Source organism: Leopardus geoffroyi, chromosome C1, assembly GCF_018350155.1.
Source record: "Leopardus geoffroyi isolate Oge1 chromosome C1, O.geoffroyi_Oge1_pat1.0, whole genome shotgun sequence".
Taxonomy (NCBI): domain Eukaryota; kingdom Metazoa; phylum Chordata; class Mammalia; order Carnivora; family Felidae; genus Leopardus; species Leopardus geoffroyi.
The window spans coordinates 32,164,998-32,187,064 of NC_059328.1; the positions used below are offsets into that span (position 1 = coordinate 32,164,998).

Below are 22,067 nucleotides of genomic sequence, written 5' to 3' on the forward strand. Positions count from 1 at the left end.
GGGGGGACACGGAAAAATGAGTCTGAGGCAAAGATGCCAAGGACTAGCTCACTGCAGCCCCCATTGTCCATTCATCCCCGGGAGATCCAGGTCTCGTGGGGCCTGAAGCGTATGCAATTTGCGGAGCCCTCGTTAGGAAGAAATTAAAAGACGAGAAATACTAAGTTAGGAATGAAAGTAAATATTTAGATGAAAACACAAATCACGGCAAAACACAGAGTTGTAACAGGCCAATAAATAGCACAAACGGATGACATCGATCTGGAAAATAACAATCTCTTTTATCAATTGATTGCCTGGCCTACCTCTACATTACTTTCTTTTCTTTTTTTCTTTTTTTAATGTTTATTTATTTTTGAGAGAAAGACAGAGTATGAGTGGGGGGAGGGGCAGAGAGAGAGGGAGACACGGACTCTGATGCAGGTTCCAGGCTCTGAGCTGTCAGCACAGAGACTGACACAGAGCTTGAACTCACAAACTGCAAGATCATGACCTGAGCCGAAGTCGGACACTTAGGCTGAGCCACTCAGGTGCCCCTGAAGTAGTTTTTTTTTTTTTTTTAATGTTTTATTTATTTTTGACTGAGAGAGAGAGAGAGACAGAGAATGAGTGGGGGAGGGGCAGAGAGAGAGGGAGACGCAGAATCCGAAGCAGGCTCCAGGCTCCGAGCTGTCAGTACAGAGCCTGACACGGGGCTCGAACTCACAAGCTGTGAGATCATGACCTGAGCCGAAGTCTGTCGCTCAGCTGACTGAGCCACCCAGGCACCCCTCTACGTTACTTTCTCCCTTGTATTTTTTGGCTTCATATTCTTTGTCATACCTTTTCCCATGACGAAGTCATTTCATAGAAAGAGTACAAATGTGTTCTTTATTGCACTCGATTGCCTTCTTTTTAATTAATGGTTTAAAAAAGCTTCCTCCATTTACCCAACTGGTTATGGTAAATTTTTAGAACTGTCAAGTTTGGGAAAGCTCTGTCAAGTTTCTTTCATATGTGAACTGCAAGATTTCTGGGCCTTTCAAATTTTCTTGTGAAGTGACTAATTTTTTAAGAATTCTGTGAGTTGACAGCACTCGGGTAAAGCTCTCACATCACAGTCCCGGGCAGCGACACGGTGGGTGGTAGGCGGGTTCCTAAAAGCCATTCGTGCTCCAGGACAGCCGGCAATAACTTCTAAAAACATAGGAAGAACTGTGAACCACATGAATATATCCCTGAACTCAAACTGAACTCACACTGGAAGTACCCCAGCTCAATTTTCCCCAGCTGGACCCCAAAAATGCCTGTGGCCATTCCAGCACTGAGAGCTGGTATGGTAGAAAAATCAAGAAAGAGATCAGCTGGTCCTAACCAATTGTGGTTATAGTATCATGCTTTTGCAAGTTTTATAAAGTGTATGACCACACGAATGCATTGCTGGAAACTTGGAAGGGGCCCCGGGCAAGTGCAGAGTTCTTCAGGATGAAGCGGGTAGACACCTACAAGAGACAGAGTGGTCCTTAACAAAGTGTAAGTTGAAGGCCTAAAAAATCGAATCCTTACAATCACCTCTGGTGCCCCACCACTCCTCCGGGACCCCACCTTCTGGTCCCCTCCCTCTGGCTCCTGCTGTTCAACACACCCTGGCCTTTTGCTCTTACTCTAGCATTCCTACCACAGGGCCTTTGCTCTGGCTTTCCCCTTTATCTAAAACTCAATTCTCCCAGATAGATGCTTATCTTATATCTTCTCTTCCCTCAGGTTCTTATTCAAATATCACCTGCTGTATGTGCTTCCTATTGTGACTGTAACAAATGACCACAAACTTAGTGGCTTAAAACAACACAGATTTATTATCTTATCATTCTGCAGATCAGAATTCCAAAATGGGCTGGCAGGGCTTCATTCCCTCTGCAGGCACTAAGGAAGAATCCATTTTCTTTCCTTTTCCAGTTTCCAGAGGCCGCCCATGTTCCCTGGCCCACAGCTGCGTCTCCCACCTCTCCTCTGACTCCGAAACTCCTGCCTCTTTTTTTTTTTTTTTTTTTTTTACCTCCCTCATAAGGATCCTTATGATTACATTGGACCCACATGGAAAATCCAGAATCATCTCCTCCCTCAAGATCCTGAATTTAATCATCCCAGCTCATCCCAGCTCATCCCACCCTTTTGCCCTATAACCTAACATATTCACAGGTTCTGGAAGTAGGACCTGAACATCTTTTATATATATATATCATATGTATGTATGTATATCATATATATGTATCATATATATGATATATATATATAAAAGATCTTTTATATATCTTTTATATATGATATATATGTCATATATATGTGTGTATATATATATATACACACACATATATATAATTTATCGTCAAATTGGTTTCCATACAACATCCAGTGCTCATCCCAACAGATGCCCTCCTCAGTGCCCATCACCCACATCTTTAGGGGGAAGGGGCATTCTTCTGCCTACTGCATCTTCCTGGTAAGACCCTCTCCTATCATCCTTTTGTTGTTTTTAAATGTTTATTTATTTTTGAGAAAGAGAGAGAGAACATGCTTGAGAGGGAGAGGGGCAGAGAGAGAGAGGGAGACAGAGGATCTGAAGCAGGCTCTGTGCTGACAGCAGAGAACCCTATGTGGGGCTCGAACCCATGAACTTTGAGATCATGACCCGAGCCGAAGTTGGACGCTCAATCAACTGAGCCACCCAGGTGCGTCCCCATCATCCTTTTAAAACGTTGGAATAGTGGGGATCTTGTCTTGTCCCTGCCTGAGAGGAAATGTTTCCTGTGGTCCACAGGTATGTATGATGTTTTCTGCAGTTAGAAACCTGTATCAGGGCACTACCAGAGAAATAGAACTTCTAGGAAATATATATGAACAGATTTATTGCAATTGTGGGGGCTGGCTAGGCAGGTCCAAAATCCATATGGCAGGCTGTCAGGAAGGGTGGGTGGAACTCACAGACAAGAGCTGAAGCTGTGGCCCACAGGTGGAATTTCTTCTTCTGCAAAGTCTCAGTTCTGCTCCTAAAGCCTTTCATGTCGTTGAATCAGGGCACACCCAGATTATCCAGGATAATCTCCCTTAACTAGAGTCACCTGATTATGGACTTTAATCATACTACAAAATATGGTCACAGTAATGCCTAGATGAGTGTTTGCATAACTGGGGACTGTGGCCTCACCAATTAGACACGTAAAACTGACCACTGCCAGGACCCTTTATCAGGTTAAGGAAGCGGATTACAAATTCTTATCATCTTGTTAGAGACGGCCATTTAGTTTTCTTCCTTTAATGTATCACTATAGTGAATTTAAAAATAAAGATTGGTTTGTAATGTTAGAATCTATGTTTGATTCTTGGGATGAAATCTATTTGCTCATGATTTATTGGTCTTATAATACATAGCTAGATTAAATTTGCTACCATTTTATTTATGAGTTTTGCATCAGTGTAATTTTGATTGGGCCACTTCCTTGTGTGTGTTGTCTCAGTTCAGTTTTGGTCTGTTGGGGTTAGTGGCTTCCATTGAAAATGACGGAAAATTCAACTTGAGCTTGTTTTAAACAGCGGTTCTGAGAGCTGGAGGGTACGGGGTGGGGGTAGGGCATACCTGGAGGCAGGGCTCCATTCAGGGCTCAGATACTGTAATCAATGCTCGTTCTCTCTCTCTGTCCTGGTTCTGCTTTTCCCTTGTGTCTGCTTCCGTCTAGGGCTCCACACAGCAGGCAAATGGTGGCTCCAGGATCTATAGCCCAGAAGCCACTGAAAAATTTGTTCTTAACAGGATCACATGCCCATTCCTGAACCATTCACAGTGGTCGGGAGAAAGGAAAGCTGAACGAGGTTTATGTGCCCAGCCCTGGAACGAGGGATGGCGTCACCTCCTCTGGAAGTAGAGAGACACAGACCAGGGTGGAGAGGGAGACGGCTCCTGCTGAGGGTAATCAGGGTGTGGTTACTAGAAGGATGAATGAACACTGAGGAGAAAAACCACAGATGCCCACTCCAGTGCTAGCCCAACAGACTGGATTGGGGAAGTTTTCCGTCTTTGTTCTCTGCTTTGTAGCTATTTAAATAGCAGAAGTTATTGGTTCCTTGAAGGTTTGCTATAACTCACTGTTAAAACCATTTTGGGCCTGATGCTGTTTTTAGAAGCATACTTTGATGATCTAATTTCTTCTGTGTATGTTAGCATTTTTTACCTCTTCTTGAGCCATTCAGGGGAATAAATAAATTAAAGAAGCAGCATTTGGTTTCATTTACCAAGTCAACATTTGTTTCTCATTTCATTAATTTCTGCTTTTATCTCTATTAATTCCTTATTTTTATAGAGGATTTTCCCCCCCTCTAATTTTCCTATTCCCAATTGCTTGCATTCAACTCTCTTTCCTGTTTTCTAATAAATGTGTTCAGGCTATACATTTTTCTGTAAATACTGCATTGGCCTTAACAATTGAATTCATTATATGGTGCTCTCAGTGTCATTAATTTATAAATAATCATTTCAATTTTGAGTTTGTCTTTAACCTGAGAGTTATATAGAATAGCGTTTTAAAATTTCAGGTTGCTGAGGGGCACGTGGGTGGCTCAGTCAGTTAAGTGTCTGACTTCAGCTCAGGTCATGATCTCACAGCTTGTGAGTTTGAGCCCCGTGTCGGGCTCTGTGTGGGCTCTGTGCTGACAGCTCAGAGCCTGGAGTCTGCCTCGGATTCTGTGTCTCATTCTCTTTCTCTGCCCCTCCCCTGCTCACACTCTGTCTGTCTCTCTCTCTCTCTCTCTCTCTCTCTCAAAAAATAAACGTTATGGGGCGCCTGGGTGGCGCAGTCGGTTAAGCGTCCGACTTCAGCCAGGTCACGATCTCGCGGTCCGTGAGTTCGAGCCCCGCGTCAGGCTATGGGCTGATGGCTCAGAGCCTGGAGCCTGTTTCCGATTCTGTGTCTCCCTCTCTCTCTGCCCCTCCCCCGTTCATGCTCTGTCTCTCTCTGTCCCAAAAATAAATAAACCTTGAAAAAAAAAAAATAAATAAATAAACGTTAAAAATTTTTTTTAATGTTTAAAATTTCAGTTTGCTGAGTATTTGTTACATTGTTTTGCTACTCTTTTATCTTTGATTCTAGTTTTTTTTTTTTTTTTTAACATTGTAGTCAGAAAATGTAGCCTATATGATGTCTACTTTTTGGAATTAAGATTTTTCTTCAAGCCAACTTTAATGGATGGTCAATTTTTGTTTGTATCGTAGATATTAAAAAACAACATGTAAATGTATATTCTCAGTTCAGTAAATCTTCTTATATAAATCTCAAATCAAACTGACTTCTTTTTCTTTACCAGATCTATCAGCTTTTGAAAGGCATGGATGAATGAAGTGTCATTACAAGTTTGACAATTTCTCTTTGTAGTTCTATTTCTTTTATATTTTGATACTTTGTTGTTTAAGTATAAAATGTATTTCATTGTCATAATTCCTTGGTACGTTGTACCTTTTATAGGTGCTTTATTTTGAATTCTATTAAATCTTATACTAATATTTTCATGCTTTTGTTTTGTTTTGTTTTGTTAGCATATATTCATTTTTCCATTCTTCTATTTTTCTTCCTTTTTGTAGTACATTGTTTTAAATGCAACTCTTCAAAATAATTGTATTATGTGTGGACATGTGTATATGTTGTTGAGATTTCTTTCACCCATTCTGAAAGTCTCTGTCATTTAATAAGAGAGTTTAACCCATTCACAATTATTGTGATTTTGGTATGTTTGGATGTCTCCCCACCTTCTGTTCAATTGATCAAATTTTCTTTATTTTTATTTTTCTGTATTTTTTGGCAAGTTATGTGTACTATTTCTACTTTTCAAATGCTCTATTTTTTTAAGTTCATTTGTTTTGAGAGAGAGAGAGAGAGAGAGAGAGAGAGAGAACCCCCAGCAGACTCTGCACTGTCAGCACAGAGTCCAACATAGGGCCTGAACCCAGAACTGTGAGATCATGACCCGAGTGGAAACCAAGAGTCGAATGTCCAACTGACTGAGCCATCCAGCACCCCTCTAAATTTTTAATAAACTTATTCAAGCACTTTTTCTTTCAAGTATCTTAGACCTCTTCCTATGTTTCATATTTTGTTGAAACTTTGGTTCCAAGTGTTATTATTTTATTTCCATATTTTTAAAATAAATCATTTCTTTAAAATTAAAGTTTTATAGATGCATTTTCATTCATTTTTTAGACTCTTAAACATTTACTGGTTTCTTTTCTTTAAAACATTTTAAAATGCAAAAAATAAAAAATAAAAAAAATAAAAATAAAACATTTAAAAATCCATGACATTCTCCTTTTTGAATTCTATTTTGGTTTTCCTATAGTACATAATTATTTCTTCAGAAGGGGTGAATGAATAATAGTAAATTTTCTTTGTTCTTCCTTATCAGAAAACATCTTGGATTTGTTTTCATACTTGATAGTTTGGCTGATGTAGAATTTTAGGTTTGAAGCAATCCAGAAACATTGAGAATTCTGTTTTCGTTTTGTAATTTAGAAATGCCACAAGGATGTGTATTTTTTTTTGTGTTTTCTGCTTACTACTGGGTGGGTCTTTTTATAGTTTGAGGACTCAGGTCCTTCTGTAGCTCTGGAAAATATTTTGAAATTATATCTTTAATTATTTCATTACCTCTATTGCCTCTTTTATCTAGTCTAGAGTGTTTATAAGTATTAGGTCATGTATTTTCTCATATTTTGTATCTCTTTGTGTTTCCACTCTATTTTCTAGGGGATTTCTTTGATTTTATCTTCATGTTTTTAATTTTCAAGGATAATTTCTTTTTATTTGATTGCCTCTTTTCAATAGAAATCTACTCTTATTTTATGAAAGCAAATTTCTTTTGGATCTCTCTGAGGATACAATCTAGAATTCTTTTAAAGTTCCTCTCTGTTCCTACATTCTCTCACTTTCCTCCAGGATGAGTTGTTTTGGCTTTTTATCTTACTCTTTCTCATACTTTTGGTTTGCTTCAAAGGTGATCCATGATGATCATTTCAGATTTATACATTTAAAATTAGGTAGCCTAATATATTCAGGAGACTGGTATGAGTTTCCTTCATGGCTGTGTAGGTGTGCATTCAAAATGGACCTTCCCCTGGAAAGGAGGCTGTCGGCAGCTCTGTGTCAGTGAGACAGCAGGAGGGGTTGCTCACTGTAGGGGGGTCCTGTTAGAAAGAATGAGGGGACCACACATAGGCAGGCTGGGGACTCTCATGACTGCTGAAGTAAGGTAGACTTTATTCTGTGTATGAAGTATTTTAATATATTTCTTTGTTGAGCAGGCCTACCTCATTGTCTTTTCTTTCTTTTCCCCTTCCCATGACCATTGCAAAGATTTAGTTCTGTTCTGCTTCACTCAACCCCTACATAGTCATTTCTCTTGTATCAGTTATCTAGTGCCACATAACAAAACACCCCACAGCTTCATGTCATAAAACAACAATTTGTTATTTCTTGTGATTCTATGGGTTTCCTGGGCTCATTCTTTTACTCCATGTGGTATTGATTAGACCCACTCATGTTGCTGCACTTGGCAGGCAGCTGGGCTGTGTTGGAAGGCCCAGAAGGCTTCACTTTCATGTCTGGGGCCTTGGTGCTGGCTATCTGCTAAAACATCTAGTTTCTCGGGACACCTGGGTGGCTCAGTAGGTTGAGCGTCCAACTTTGGCTCAGGTCATGATCTCACGGTTTGTGAGTTCGAGCCCCGCATCAGGCTCTGTGCTGATAGCTCAGAGCCTGGAGTCTGCTTTGGATTCTGTGTCTCCCTCTCTCTTTGCCCGTCCCCTGCTTACGTGCTCTCTCTCTCTCTCTCTCTCACTCTCTCTGTCTCTCAAAAATAAATAAACATTAAACATTAAAAAACAAAAAACAAGAAAAACATCTAGCTTCTCCAGCAAGTGGGCTCTTTCTCCACATGGATTTTTATCCTCCAGAACCTCTTTCTCCAGAATAGGGTGGACTTTCTTACAGAATGGTGGTCCCATTCTAAGGGGGAGTGTTCTAAGCAGACAAGCCCCAGTAATTTCAGCAGACTTGCTAATGTCCCATTGGCCAAAACAGGTTACAATGTCAAGTCCAAACCCAATGTGTAGGGAATCCCACAAGGATCTGACTACTGAGAGGGGTTGTTCATTGACACCAATGTGTCAGTTTACCATACCTCCTAAGGTAGATCTTTCATGTTGTTTAGAAGGCAGTCCACCAGGCTTCTGTGTCAGGAGCAAAAGCCACAGCCAGTCATTCTGTACACATCGGGAGAGAAAGAGACTGCTGCCTGTTTATTCAATAGCTCTTTGCCTGATGTCTACACCATGGCCTGCTCCCTGCTCCCTAAACTGGGAGTCTCCCCAAGATTCTGTTGGAGAGAACAGCTTACATCTCCTTAGTCAATTTCTTCATGCTGATTTAACCACTCTGGTTTTCTCCATAAATTGGATTCTATCTGCTTTTTGTCTTCTAGAAAGTCTTCAAATTTCTCTGTTCTCCTGGAGCCATGATTTCTCATTTCCTTGGGCAGATATGAATATATTCTTTTTATGTGCCTTTCTATTATTTCAGCAAAATTTGATGAAGGGAAGGGTTTGTATGTATTTCAAACATCATCTCGAAGCACACGGAAAAAGCAAAAGAGTTTAAAGTTTATCCTTTTAGTAAGAGGAAAAGAACGTAGTGGGATTCCTGTCCCGGTAGGTAGGGGTGCACCGGTGTGGCAGGAACGCGGAAGAGGGGTGGTGGTTAGACCAGAGGACAGTCTTGCAGTTTGCCAGTTCTGAGATGGTGGCCTTGCTGGCGCTCTTCTTCCTCGGGAATCCAGGTTGAAGAGTTACCACTGACCATTTTTGTTCAAGCACCGTCTGGGTCTCGGATGGCCTTTGAAACTGGCCTTTTAGTGGATCTAGTTCAGACTCCTCGGTTTGCAGTTTCGGAAACAAGGCACAGAGATGGGAACAAAGGTCACCCCACACATCAGCAGCACAACTGGGGTTCAAACCCGTGCCTCCTGCCACAGAGTCCTGCGGTCTTTCCACCACGTGCTTCCCTGCATCTCACCCCCGTCTGCACCTCGGAGCGTCCCTCAGAGAAGCCCAGGGTCTTACTGTCAGCCACGAGACCAGGCAGTACCCCCACCCCAGGATACCCAGAGATGAAGGATTTGGGGCTATAGGTGCCCCAAATGAAACAGATGTCTGTCTGGCCCTTCCTCCCAAAAGGCAATCATTTGAGCTGGAGATGACAGCCGCGTTTGGATCATAGATTCTCCTTCTCCCTCCAGCGCCCTCTCTCCCCTACTCAGTTATCTATTTACCTATCTATTTACGTGAGCCTTTTTTTTTCCCAATGAATTACGTCTGCAAGGCAGTAAAATGTTATGTATTTGCAAGGCCCATAATCTTTAAAAGCCCAGTGATGCCAGCTCCAGACAGCAGCGAGCTCCCTCCAGTATGTTAATAGATAGTATTAGGGCAATAATGAAAACACTTGAGACAAGTAAGCTCCTATCAAAAGCTGAGTAATAGGGCTTCGCCGAGTGAATCACAATGCAGAAGAGATTAAGACGTCTGCCGTTGTGCAGTGTCTATTCAGACTAACAGCTGCTCCGTTTCTGATTAAAATGGGGTTGGGGAGACCTTTCCGAGCAAGTCCCCTTTTCATCCTGCCTTGTCCTCACCCTTTCCACCTCCACCTCCACACACGGGCACCTTCATTTGCACTCAGCCGCAGCCATTCACATGCACGCACACACACACACACACACACACACACCCCTCAGAACAGAGTCACAAACACACGTTGCGTCACACACAGAGCCGCAGCCACACATACACAGCCATCAGCGCTGACACGCAGCCACACTGATGCATCCACGCACGCAAACACAACCACATCCTTGTGCATAGGCACACATGTGACCACCTCGCACACACTCACCGCCTCAGCCAGTCTCTGACACGCACATCATCATTATGATCTGTCATCAACACGGTCTCATATATGCGTGAGATGGCAGCCTGTCACACACACACTCTTTGGTCACAACCAGACACTCGGAGACAACCTGACCAGAGTCACAGGACGCACACATACCTGGCAGGTCACGTACAGCCCTAGCAAGCCGTTCGTATGCAGATTCACACTTGTGATCACGGTTAGTTGCACACACACAGCCCTTCATTGGCAGGCCATCAGGAGCACTGCTATCCACATGCAGTCACTGTCAGAGACATGCACACATGGTCACGCTGACACGTGACCACAGCCCAGGCACACAGGGAAGGAAGTGATGCTTTTCCTTACACATACAGGGCTGGTCTGCATCCCTGCCAACCCCCAGCCGTGAGCATGCAGTATAATTCACAGATACATCCGGGCACACACGCAGCCCTAGGCACCCCTCTGCACGCCCCTTCAGAGAGTGACCCAAGAGGCAAGACTCAACTACGAGCTCAAGGGATGGCCTCTGAGACGGTTCGGAGGCCTCCCGAGAAAATCCTCAGGGGCCAAGTATCAGGGTCTCCATTTTCCAGTCCCTGCAACGCTGTCTCACCACGGGGGAGATGGAACTGTTTCCGTGGAGTCTCACAGCATAGAACTTGACCTTGAGTGGACCTGCAGATTTAGACGTAGGAAAACTCAGAGCTGTGCAAGCAGAAATGGCTGCTTCAGGAAGGAGTGAGTGCTCCGTCAGTGGAGGTATGCCCATGGAGGCTGGACAGCCACTTGGTAAGGGTGATGAAGAGGGACTCCTGCATGGCACAGGGGTGAACTCGATGCCCTGCAGGTCCATTCCAATCCCCATCCTGTGCCCTGACGTCCTTTGTGTCCTTTTTTCACACCCCTGCCCCATTAAACGACTCCCTTCTTCACCCCACTCTTCAGATAGGAGAAACCAGCAGTCTTGACCTTCCACTTCTCCCTTTACATGATTTCTTCCAAGATCATCTTTCAGTTGATGCTTTCTTTCCATCTCTGTCCCTAAATGTCTGAGACCCGAACTCTAGGCCCAGGGGCAGAGACAGGTGTAGTTAAGCCAGCAGTTATTCAAGGACTCAACTTCTACCTTATTCTGAGAGACCTGGCAGGGCCTTTGGAGACTGACCTGGGCATCTCCTGATTGAAAGGCACTAGGTCACCAGAACTGGGCAGCTAGAAGGATCTTTACTAGGCGGCTGATCAGTCCCAGGGCCAGGCTTTGAAAGCATATGAGGACTTCCACTGGGCTGCAGCCGGTGGCCGCAACTCACCACCTGCCCAGCGTCCTCTCCCCAGGTACCCATCTCCACCCTGGCTGGGGGGGGGGGCATCTCGCTATACCTTTCTCCCCAGGCACACCGCCACCCCCCCAACCCTGGGATGCCTTCCCCCCTTGCTCCCAGCGATACCTGCATTTGTCCAAAACCCACCCACCCACCCTGCAGGCACCATGCAGCCTCAGGAGCCCTGGGCTAGAATCAATCCTTTCCCCATTCTTCCTCCCACAGTCATTGTTTTTCTCTGCTAGGACGTGTACCATCTGTCTTCTGCTCAAGGGGCGGGGTTAGGCAGAGGGCTCCTGCTGCTCAAGGGGGTGGGGCAGGAGCTGACTGGACAGGCCCAGGAGCCAGGAAGGGGAACTAGTCCCTCAAAGTGTAGATAGAGCCAAGGGCATAGTTGGGAAAACAACTCTCAGGTTCAACTACGGTGTGATTGGGGCATGGGGACTGAGCCTGAAGGGGCTGGCTACACTGGGGTCTGGTGGGTCAAGTTGCTCCAAGTAGAGGAGTTTGTTATATGGCCCAGAGACACCTCATACAAAGGAATAAGGACCGCAGCAGGACTGGCATGGAAACAGGGTCAGATTAAGCTAGAGGTGTCTGGGATTCTGGCCAGGGGCTCTATTGGGGTCTGCATCCCACCTTTAGGGGCCTGTATGGATGGCTGCCTTGAACAGTCAGAGCTTAAGCAGAACCCAAGGGTCATATCCATAGGGTGATACCCCAAACAAGAGAATTAACAGCCGCGGTCAGTACCAGAAACCCAAACCAAGATGGCCTGGAGGAGCCCTTCAGAAGTAAGGTAATCTTTTTATGGAGCCTGGTAAAATCTGTATCCCAGGAGTTTGTCTGGGTATTTAAAGGAGCCACAAAATGTCAGCACTTACCTCTAACTATCCTGCATCTGGGCCATCCATCCACTTGTGTCTCTCTCCTATTAGATGGGGAACCTCCCCAGGAAAGACCACGTCTTATGTCTTCGGGTTCTCCCCTCTGGCTTTGCATAGTGCCTGGCACGTAACACATTCCCGGTGACATTTCAGTTTTGCCTCTGCTTCTGAATCTGGGGTCTGGACTTGACCTCCAGGCCCCACATAGCTGCTACCACCTGATTTACCTACAGTGGGTCTCCTTCTAGTTCCCAGGAACAATCCTGCCCGACCTGAAGCTGGAAGGATCTAGAGCCTCCAATTTGGCCTTTGGCTGCTTGAGCCCAAGTTGTGTTGGCTTTGCTTAACTGGCATCATCTCATTTGCTGTTCATGAGGCCAGATCCTATCCCAGAACCCATCTGACATCACAGTTCTAGATGGAATTTCAGCGTATTCCCTGTTTATTCATCCAACCAACATTTACTCCCCATCGCCAGTGGCCAGCTGTCCCCAGTCTTCATCTCCCCAGAGCTGACATTACTCTAAAACCAGTGATCACATCCTCCTTCTGAAACACTTTCTTTATTTACCTTCTAGGGCACCACCCTGGCTTGGCTTGTCTCTTCCTCTGCTCGGGGTCCGTCGTTAGTTACCCCCACCATCTCCCCAGCTTCTTAGTGATGCATTGCTCCAAGTGCTGTCCTCTTACCTCTTCTTTTTGCCTGCCCTCACTTCCCAAGGGACCTGCTCCAAGCTCAAGGCTTTAAAACCCCTTTATGTGCTGACCACTGTCAAGCCTCAGGTGTGTTTCTTCAGCCCACATCTCTGCCCTGAACCCTACCTGCTTGCTCAACATTTCCACCCGGATGTCTGTTAGCCTCTCAAACTTTAAACAAACTCCTGATTACCACCTCCAACCTTCTGTCCCCATAGTCTACTCGAGCTTGATACATAGTAACTCCACTAATGGTAACTCTTCCAGTCACTCAGCCCCAAGACCTTGGGGTCATCTCTCAACTCCTGCTCAGACTCGGTATGAACCGCCCTCATCTCTTGCCTAGATCACTGCAGTGGCCTCAGACTGCTCTCCCTGCTTCTGCCCTTGTCCCCACCCGAGGTGCTGGCCCCCTGCTGGGTTCTGACCTACCCCTCTGACCCCGCCGCACCTCACCCTGTCCCTTGTGTCATCCCCAATTCTTTGTTGCCAAGAGCCTGGCTCCTGTTCCTCCTATTCGAACTTCCGGGTGCTGACATCATCTGAGAAGCAACAGAGAGGACACTTGTGCTCCTGCCCCTCTTTTCCGTTGGCCCTCTATCACCTCAGTCCCTACATTCTTAGTGCCCGTGCTTAGCGGTCCTGAGCAAAGAAGACCAGGCCTCAGTCCAGTCTCTTGACCAACACCTTGGACCTAACATCGGGACGGGGGCCCTGAGAGGTTGGAACGTTTCTTTGGTGCAAAGCCCTTATGTTCCCATATCTCCTTTAATCTCCAGGTGATCCTGGGAGGCAGGAGTAATTTCCCCTTCCTCTGGGGAGGGGGGCAGGAGAAAAGAGAACCTGCTTGACCACAGCTACACAGCTAGTCAAAATTTGAACCCAAGTCTTCTGACCCCAGGGCTCCTGCTTCTTCCACCTCTAGCGTCCTTAGAGATCAAGTCACCCTCCTCTCTTCCCTCTCAGCCCTGTATCACACTTCTAGAAGGGAGCCCTGAAATCCAGAGGTGGGGAGTGTCTTTCCCAGGGTCACAGACTCAGTGACTGAGCCCAGAGGGGTCCCCAGCTAACCCAGAGCCAGTGGGGGGGCCCACACCCCAAGGCCAGGCCCTTCTCCCTTGGGCTCAGCCTGAGGTCCAGAGGCCTAAATAGCACAAGTGATGTTGTCTCCCTCCTCGGGGAGGGGAAGGCAGTGGCAGCAGTTGTGGCGGGCGGAGAGAAATTTCCCCTTTCTGTAGATTGGATCAGTCACTCTCAGAATTGATGGCAACGGCTTCATCACGAAGATCTAATGCTTTAATTATGTTGTGACACGACCTGACACGGGGGTGGCATTTGATGGATTCTCTGGTGTCATCAGCGTGGCCCTGACATAGGAAAGTGGCAGAAGGCAGGGGGGTGGGGGAGGAGGAAGGGCTCCCAGTGGGAGACAAGTCCTCTCAGGTCCCTCCACCTTTCCCTGCTCCTCATCTCCCGGGGCAGCTCCAGCAGCAGTGGGAGAGGGCAGAACAGCTTCTGTGTAGGAGAGGGTTGATGTGCCCTCTGGGATGGACTGGATCCTGGGGGGGGCGGGCCGCCGCGAGTGCATGTGTGTGTGTGCCTGTGTGAGCGTGTGCCTAGATACACAGGGACAGGTCTGAACAGGTGAGAAGATTCGGATCCATGTTGTAGAAGCAACAGCTGAATTGCTGTCTGGCCTGTAAAGAAGGTCTAGAAGGTGAAGCGTGGGGGTGGGGCACGGGGTTGGTCCACGGGAGCAGATGCGCTCATGCAGTCTTGGAGAGCAGGGCTGGGACCAGTGGAGGGACTCATGCCGGGCCACAGTATAGACCTCCCTGGGAGCCAGTGAGCAACTCGTCCCTGGCAAAGGCTGCCAGGGCTCGTGCGGAGGGCATTCCTTCCCCTGGGGGACACCTTACAACTAATGGCCTCTGGGGCTAGGATTCCCTGTATCTGTGGGCGAGCCACTGAGTGTGTTTCTCTCCTTGTTTTACTGTCAGGGCTTTGTAGTGCCCTCAGTGTGGCAAGAATAAGAAGCAAAGCTGCTCCCCTCAGCCCAAGTTCTTTGTCAGGATGCTAGATTGTGCAGCCCCTGCTCTGCTCCTGCGGCCGGGGCTCTTCCTCCCCAAGCTGGACAGTCCCACTTTTCAGCGAGAGTGGAGGCTGGCAGGGGAAGGGGGTGGGGATGCCCACTGGCGGGGTCCACCCCGGGTCAGGGGCCCTGCCAGTCTGTCCTCGTGACGACCTGTGACCAGGAGCGAGTGGTTAGCCCCGCCTTACAGGGGATGCTAGAGAAGCTCAGAGACATGGAGTTGCCTGCCCAGGGCTACCTGACCAGGAAAGGGTGGATCAGATTGGATTTGGCAAATGCTTGTGAAGTGGCCCCTGCATGGCAGACCCTGGAGAAAAAGCCGCAGATCCGAACCGCAGTCTCTGCCCTTGAGAAGCACAATGCCTGCCCACAGCTCCCTCTCCTTCAGATGTCCCTGCTCTTTCCACTGCTCCGCTCTGCCCTGGCTGGGGGCTTGGGGATGGCAGCCCAGAGTGGGGAGGGCGGGAGAGCTAGAGAAGGTGTCAGGGGACTGGGGCCTGGTTCAGGATGCTTCAGTCGCCAGCCCTGCCGTGGGGAAAGCAGAGGTGGAGAAATCACAGACTGGAGGGGCCTCCCGAGCTCTCTTCAGTACTATCCTCCCCATCCTACCTCGCCCCATCCCCTCCTGGGGCAGAAGGAGAAACCAAGGCCGCTAGAGAAGAAGAGAGAGGCCCAGGGTCACTCCGTGTGTTAGCACAGGAGTCAAGATCATGAACATGGGCTCCCGGGTCAAGGCTTGACCACATCGGTACCCAGGGGGCAGGGCTGCCAGGCCCGGCCATAAAAGGCTTCCGGGGGCAGCCTTGAGCTTCTTCTAGAAAGAGGAGTTAAAGAAAGTCTGGCCAGAGAGGAGATTCATGTCGGAGATGTCAAGATGGGGAGAGAGTGGGAACTATGGCCTGGCTGTTCTCTAAAATCCTGGATGCCCTGCAGGCTCTGAAATGACACCTGAGGGAGACGTGAGAACAGAAGGACCTCGCAGATACGAGCGGAGCAGCAGTGTGTGAGTCCGGGCGTGGACAGAAGCAGGTGCTCACGCGTGCCGCCCAGAACCTGCAGTCTGGGGGCAGCGGTAAGACTCTGCAGAGCCCCGAAGTGTGGAGTCAAGGGTCTGCACAGGTGGGGGCTGTGAACAAGAGCTGGGTCAGAGAGGAGGTGTGGGTTCTCCCCGAGGAATCTGTGTCTGGATGTAACTGGTATTCTAGTGTGACTGTGGAGCCACCATATGCCTTGGTGTGCCCTGCTAGGTGACCACTCCTCCAGGCTTAGCTGTGGCCAAGTATGGTTGGGTGTCCCTGTGTGAAGGTGTTAGCAGGTGCAGCCATGCGGCCATATCTGGTCAGGCTGGTTGGACACCTGTGCCTGTCTGACCTCCCTAGTCTGGTGTGTACTTGGAAGCAGCTGTGTGTTTAGTGAATGCAGCTCTAGGCATAGCCATGGCCCCTAACATAGCTCTGTGCCCCCTCGTAGCCACATTTGTGTGGAATTGTGTGGCCCTATTTGCGACTGTCTCTGAGGTAACCTTGGCCCTATGGCCTGGGGCTCTGGGCTGCTGGGGCTCTGTAGCTAGGCAGCCCCTCCATCACAAGACACTGTGTGTCTTCCTAAACCATCACCATCAGCTGGTTTCCAGCGCATGGGCAGGGAATCAACACCAAGACCACCTTGGGCAGGCCCAGACTCTTCTGCCCTTAGGCCCCTGGGCCCTTCCACGGCTTTTCTCAGATGGAGAGAAGGGCAAAGATGTCACTAAAACCCTCCCTACTAGGTCTCACGGGGAGGGGTCATAGAGCTATCTCCTCCAATGGCCTCATTTGGCAAATGGAGAAACTGAGGTTCAGACAGGAAGTAACCTGCCCCAGATCAAACCCCAGGATTATGTTCCAAACTTGAGACAAAGCTGATAATACCAAATGTGGAAACTGCATTTCACAGGCTTTAACATGCCCATTTGACCGATGGGTATTAACAGTGGGTATTAGAACTGTTCTGGCCTGGAATTCTGGTCCTGACTCCACACCTGATATGTGACCTTGGATCATTCATACCCTTCTCTGAGCTTCTTTTTCTCACCTATAAACTGAGAGACTTGATGGGTTTGCTTTTTAAGTGCCCTGTCCTAGCATGGTCCATGATCAGTCCTAGAGGCTGGAGGTCAGTACAATCTGGGAGGTCATGTGCACCTGTTGGGTGATCACTATTCGAAGCTTAATTATGGGTGAGTATTAAGCATAGCCCAGAGGGGACAGCTGTGAACTTGGGGTCACACAGTGAACGGGTGGCAATATCAGGATGAGAAGGAAGCTAGGCCTCCTGACCCCTCACCAACGCCCCCTCACTGCACCCCAGAGCTGCTCCCGGGACTCTCTGGGCCTATAGGTGTCAATAACTTCTTGACACAACCTCATGGGCCTCCCCGAAGCTGTCTTGCCATTTCCTGAAATCATATACCTGGCATGTCCATGCCAGGCAGGTGCTGTGCTAGAGACTCTTCTTCCCATTCCCTTATTTAATCCTGGTGGGAGCCCATTTTACAGATGAGAAAGCTGAGGCTCGAAGGAGTTAAGAGATAATAATTGCTCATACTTTTGAGCCTTTCTTGACTGAATGCAAGACCCTTTGCTGGACACTCACTGAGATAAGGGGAGGGTGACAATCCAGCCTCCAAAATATCCCTCCCGAATAGCGCCAAGACCTGCATGGGATCTGCCAGCCTGATTTAGACAGCAATTTGCATACAATTTACCCGGAAAGCTGCACTGTGAAAAATATAATTACTTTTTTAATATTCTTGCTCTGATGCGAATGCTTACCGCCCGGTAATGAATTACTTGCTTAATGAAGATAAACCTGAATTGGAGATGCACTTTGGAGAGCTGCTGGGGCAGCCGACTTGAAGCCATCATTTGCAGCTGTTAATCTCTGAAATTGATGCCCTTGTTGGTAGGATCATAAATCGAGGGGGAAATCTATGAGCTCCAGCGCCTCCAGTAACTTACTCTGTGGCACTGGTGGAGTCACTCGGCCTCTCGGTGTCTCAGTTTCCTCATCTGTAACCATCGTATGGGGGTATGATAGAATCGTAGAAATGCAGGCATGGAATGGGCCTTCATTCAAGAATGATCGAGCATCTACAGTGCGCCAGGTAAGAGCCAGAGGGAGGAAGCGATTTATTTTCAAAGACACACATAGACTGAGGGGCTTGGGAACCAAAACTACGCAGCGTAACCACATCTCTGCTCACAGGTGCTATACCTGGATCCTTGCTCCTAAATGGACTCTAAGCTACCTCCCGGCTGCTGGTGATGGAAGAGAGCACCAGGTAGGAGTCAGATCCTCATAGGAGGAAAAAACCCTGTGGTCTGGTGTGGCCACTGGAAACTGTTCTTGTACCTGATGCTGGCCATTTCCGGGGACCAATCAGAGCCAAGGCCAAGACTCCTAAGTCCCCCTTCACAGCAGTTTCTCAACACATACACCAAGGTGAGGGCTGAGGGTTCCAGGACCAGTCTCCAGCTTAGTAAATATGTATTTACTTCCTTCCATGACAAGGTGTTATATCGGGTCTAGGGACATAATTATGAATAAGACCAACAGGTCACAGCCACAAAGACCCCAAATTCTAGAAACGTGTGGCAACCACTTAGAAATAACGAGTCAACTAATAATAAAGATAATGTCAGATAGTGATAAATGCTATAAAATTTTTTAATGGATAATATGATGTAGAGCAATTGAGGAGACTGTTTTTACTTGTTAGTCAAACAGACCTTCCTAAGGAGGGGACACCTAAATCGAGTCCCACATTGGGTGCAGAGATTAAGTAAATAAATAAGAAATCATCTTTGTAAATATCCAAAAAAAAAAAAAAATGTGGTTCCAAGTAAGATCTGAAAAGCAGGCAGAAGCCAGGTACAAAAAGCCACATAAGTTATGGAGGGGATTTCGGATTTTATTCTTAGTGCAAGGAGAAGTCGTTGGATGTTTTCATAAGGGGAGTGAGATGATTTATTGACATTTTAATAGATCATTCTGTAAGAAAAAAAAAGAAAATCTGGATAGCTCTATATCTTTTTTCGATAGCTCTATATCTATTAAAGAAATTGAATTTATAATATAAAAATTTCCCACCCAGATGGTTTCACTGGTAAATTCTATCAAATATTTAAGGAATAAATAATACCAATTGTACACAAACTCTTTCAGAAACTAGACAAAAAAAGAACATACCCCAATTCTCCTATTGGCTATTTATTTCTGCACAACTATCCCTAAATGTAGTGGCTTAAAACAATACTTTATTATTATTATATCTCATGATTTAGACAGGCCACACAGTGGGGTTGGCTTGTCTATGCTCCACAATATCTGGGCCTCAGCTGGGCTGAGATGACTCAAATGTCTAGGGATTATAACAACTGGAAGCTAGCTTAGCAATGTTTCTCTCTCTCTCCATATGGCCTCTTGGTTAGCGTGGGTCCCCTTACAGCATGGTGGTCTCATTTCCTGCATGGCAGACTGGGGCTCTAGCTGTGAGCATTCCAAGAAGACTGGAAGAAGTTGCAAAGCTTCTTAGGACCTAGCTTTGGAAGAACACCTCTGTTGGTCAAGCAAGTGCTCAAGTCAGCACAAATTCAAAAAGAAGAGAATTAGGCTCCACCTCTCAATGGAAAGTAGCAAACAATTTGTGGCAGTCTTTAACCTAACACACCTCTGATGCCAAAACCTGACAAAGACATTACAAGAGAAGGAAATTATTGTGCAATATTACTCATAAAAAAATGTAAAACTCCTTAAGAAAATATTACCAATCAAGTCCAACAACATATGTAAAAGAGAAAACATTATTACTAAGTGTGGTTTATTCTAGGAATGTAAGTTTAACATTACAAAAAAATCAATCCATTTGGGGTGCCTGGGTGGCTTAGTGGGTTAAATGTCCAACTCTTGATTTCAGCTCAGGCCATGATCTCATGGTTAGTGGGATTGAGCCCCTCATTGGGCTCTGTGCTGACAGTGTGGAGCTTGCTTGGGATACTCTCTGTGTCTCTCTCTGCCTCTCACCTACTCATTCTCTCTCTCTCTCTCTCTCAAAATAAAGAAAATAAACATTTAAAAAAATCCATTTAATTCACCACATTAACAGAATAAAGAGGAAAAACCATAACATTGTCTCAATAGATGCAGTAGAAGTACATTTGACAAAATCCAACACCCATTTATGATAAAAAAAAAAAAACAAAAAACCTCTTAGCAAACTAGGAATAGAAGGGATAAAGTATATCTATACTGAACTTACAGTTAATACCATACTTACTAGTGAAAAAAAAATGAATGCTTTTCTCCACTTTAGGAACAAGGCAAAGATGCTTGCTTTCATTGCTTCTATTCAACATTGTACTGGAAATTCTAGCTAGCCAGTGCAATAAGGCAAGAAAAGGAAATAAAAGGTATAAGGACTGGAAAGGAAGAAGTAAAACTGCTTTTATTTGTAATAAGGGATCCTTAAAACAACTACCAAGCTCATAAAAGAATTTGACATATTTGCAAGATACAAAGTCAATATGCAAAAATTAATTGCATTTCTATATATTAACAGTAAGCAGCTGGAAAAGGGAAAATTAAAAAAACTTAGCATAAAAAGCACAAAATACTGGGAAAAATAGGAAAAATCATGCAAAAATCTCTAAACTAAATACTATAAATCAGTGTTGAAGAAGACCTAAATAAATGGACTGGTAGACTATGTTTATGGATTGAAAAGCTCAATATTAGTAAGATGTTCGTTGTGCCTAAATTGACCTATATGCTCACGGCAATCTCAGTCAAAGACCAGTATGCTTTTTTGTTGCTGTTAACATGACAAGATTATTCTAAAATTTATGGGAACATTCACAGGAATTAAATAGCCAAGATAATTTTGAAAAAGTTTAGGGACTCACCCTAGCTGATCTAAAGAAATAGTTTATACATAACCCACTTTGGGTTATTGGTGTGGACCGGATGAGAGGTGATGGGAACTGGGACTCTGGCGAGAGTAAAGGCGATGGAGAGAAATGGAAATTTGGAGCTATATTTTGGAGATGGAGGCAGCACAGTGAGATCTGTAGATGATTGTAAGTGAGGAGTGATGGAAAGAGAAGAACTAAATGTAATTTTTGCTTGAGCAACTGGGTCCTAATGGTGTGACTTAAAGAGATGGGAAAAGTGGTGGAAAGAGATGGAATAGGAGAAGTGTTGAGTCTCTGTTCCATGTGTATTAAGTCCGAGAGACCCAGGAGGCCTATACGGGGAGGTTTCAAACAGGCTGTTAAATATATAGGTTTGGAGTTCTGGGGAGAGATCAAGAACTGGAAATAAAAATTTTGGAGTCAGTGTAGAGATGATACATATGGGCCTGGGTGAGATCACCTAGCCTGGGGAAGTAGACAGAAGGAAGAGAAGGGAGGGCCAAAGATTATTCCCTGGAGCACTCTCACCTTCAAAGGGAAGAGAAGCAGTAAGGCCTAACTCAGGAGTCTGGAAAGAAAAGTGGGAGGACAATCAGGAGAATGTGATGCAGGGAAAGTCACCGGGATCGGAGAGGGGAGACAAGAGACATGGAAGGGGAATAACTCACATTGCTCCGTATCTTCCATGTGCCAGGCACTGGCTTGGGACCTTCACGTGCGCTGTTTCAGGACAATCTTGTGCAGTAGGTATTATTGTTCCTGAGACTCAGATTGATGAACTGACTTGTCCCAGTCTTATAAGCAGGAAGCGGGGAGCCCAGCTCTGCAGCCAGACCTGGCTTTGCAGTTCTTTCCACCAACCCCAAGCTGCTACCTTCTCCCGGTGCCTCCAGCAGGGGGTGCAAGACTAGGGGAAGGCGCTTAACGGTTCCTTGTCTGTAGATTGTTCATCTTTCAGGGTTATGAGGATAAAATGAGATAACCTGTGTTAAGCACCTGGTAGTGCTTGTTTAGCCCTTGCTAAACAGTGACGACTGCGGCTGTATGGGCAGAGCACAGAGGAGTCCTATGGTCAGTGAGACCACTGCCGGGGGAAGGGTGCGGGGGAAGGTTGTGACGGGCTCCAGGCTTCCTGGAGAAGATGTAGT

The 22,067-nt window shown here is 46.1% G+C and overlaps 2 long non-coding RNA genes across 2 annotated transcripts in view; one reads left to right on the forward strand and one right to left on the reverse strand.

The window, feature by feature from the left end:
- The window catches only part of LOC123597691, a 54,753-nt gene that overhangs the window by 19,081 nt on the left and 13,605 nt on the right, over positions 1-22,067 (forward strand). Inside the window, exons 2-3 of the long non-coding RNA XR_006712215.1 lie at positions 15,902-16,040; positions 18,215-18,290. This is a non-coding gene — a long non-coding RNA (uncharacterized LOC123597691). The remainder of the gene's footprint in view (positions 1-15,901; positions 16,041-18,214; positions 18,291-22,067) is intronic.
- LOC123597689 lies at positions 8,656-13,058 on the reverse strand. Its single transcript, XR_006712212.1, has 3 exons — positions 12,178-13,058; positions 10,585-10,646; positions 8,656-8,947 (listed from the first exon to the last, which is right to left on the reverse strand). It is a non-coding gene; the product is annotated as an uncharacterized LOC123597689 (long non-coding RNA).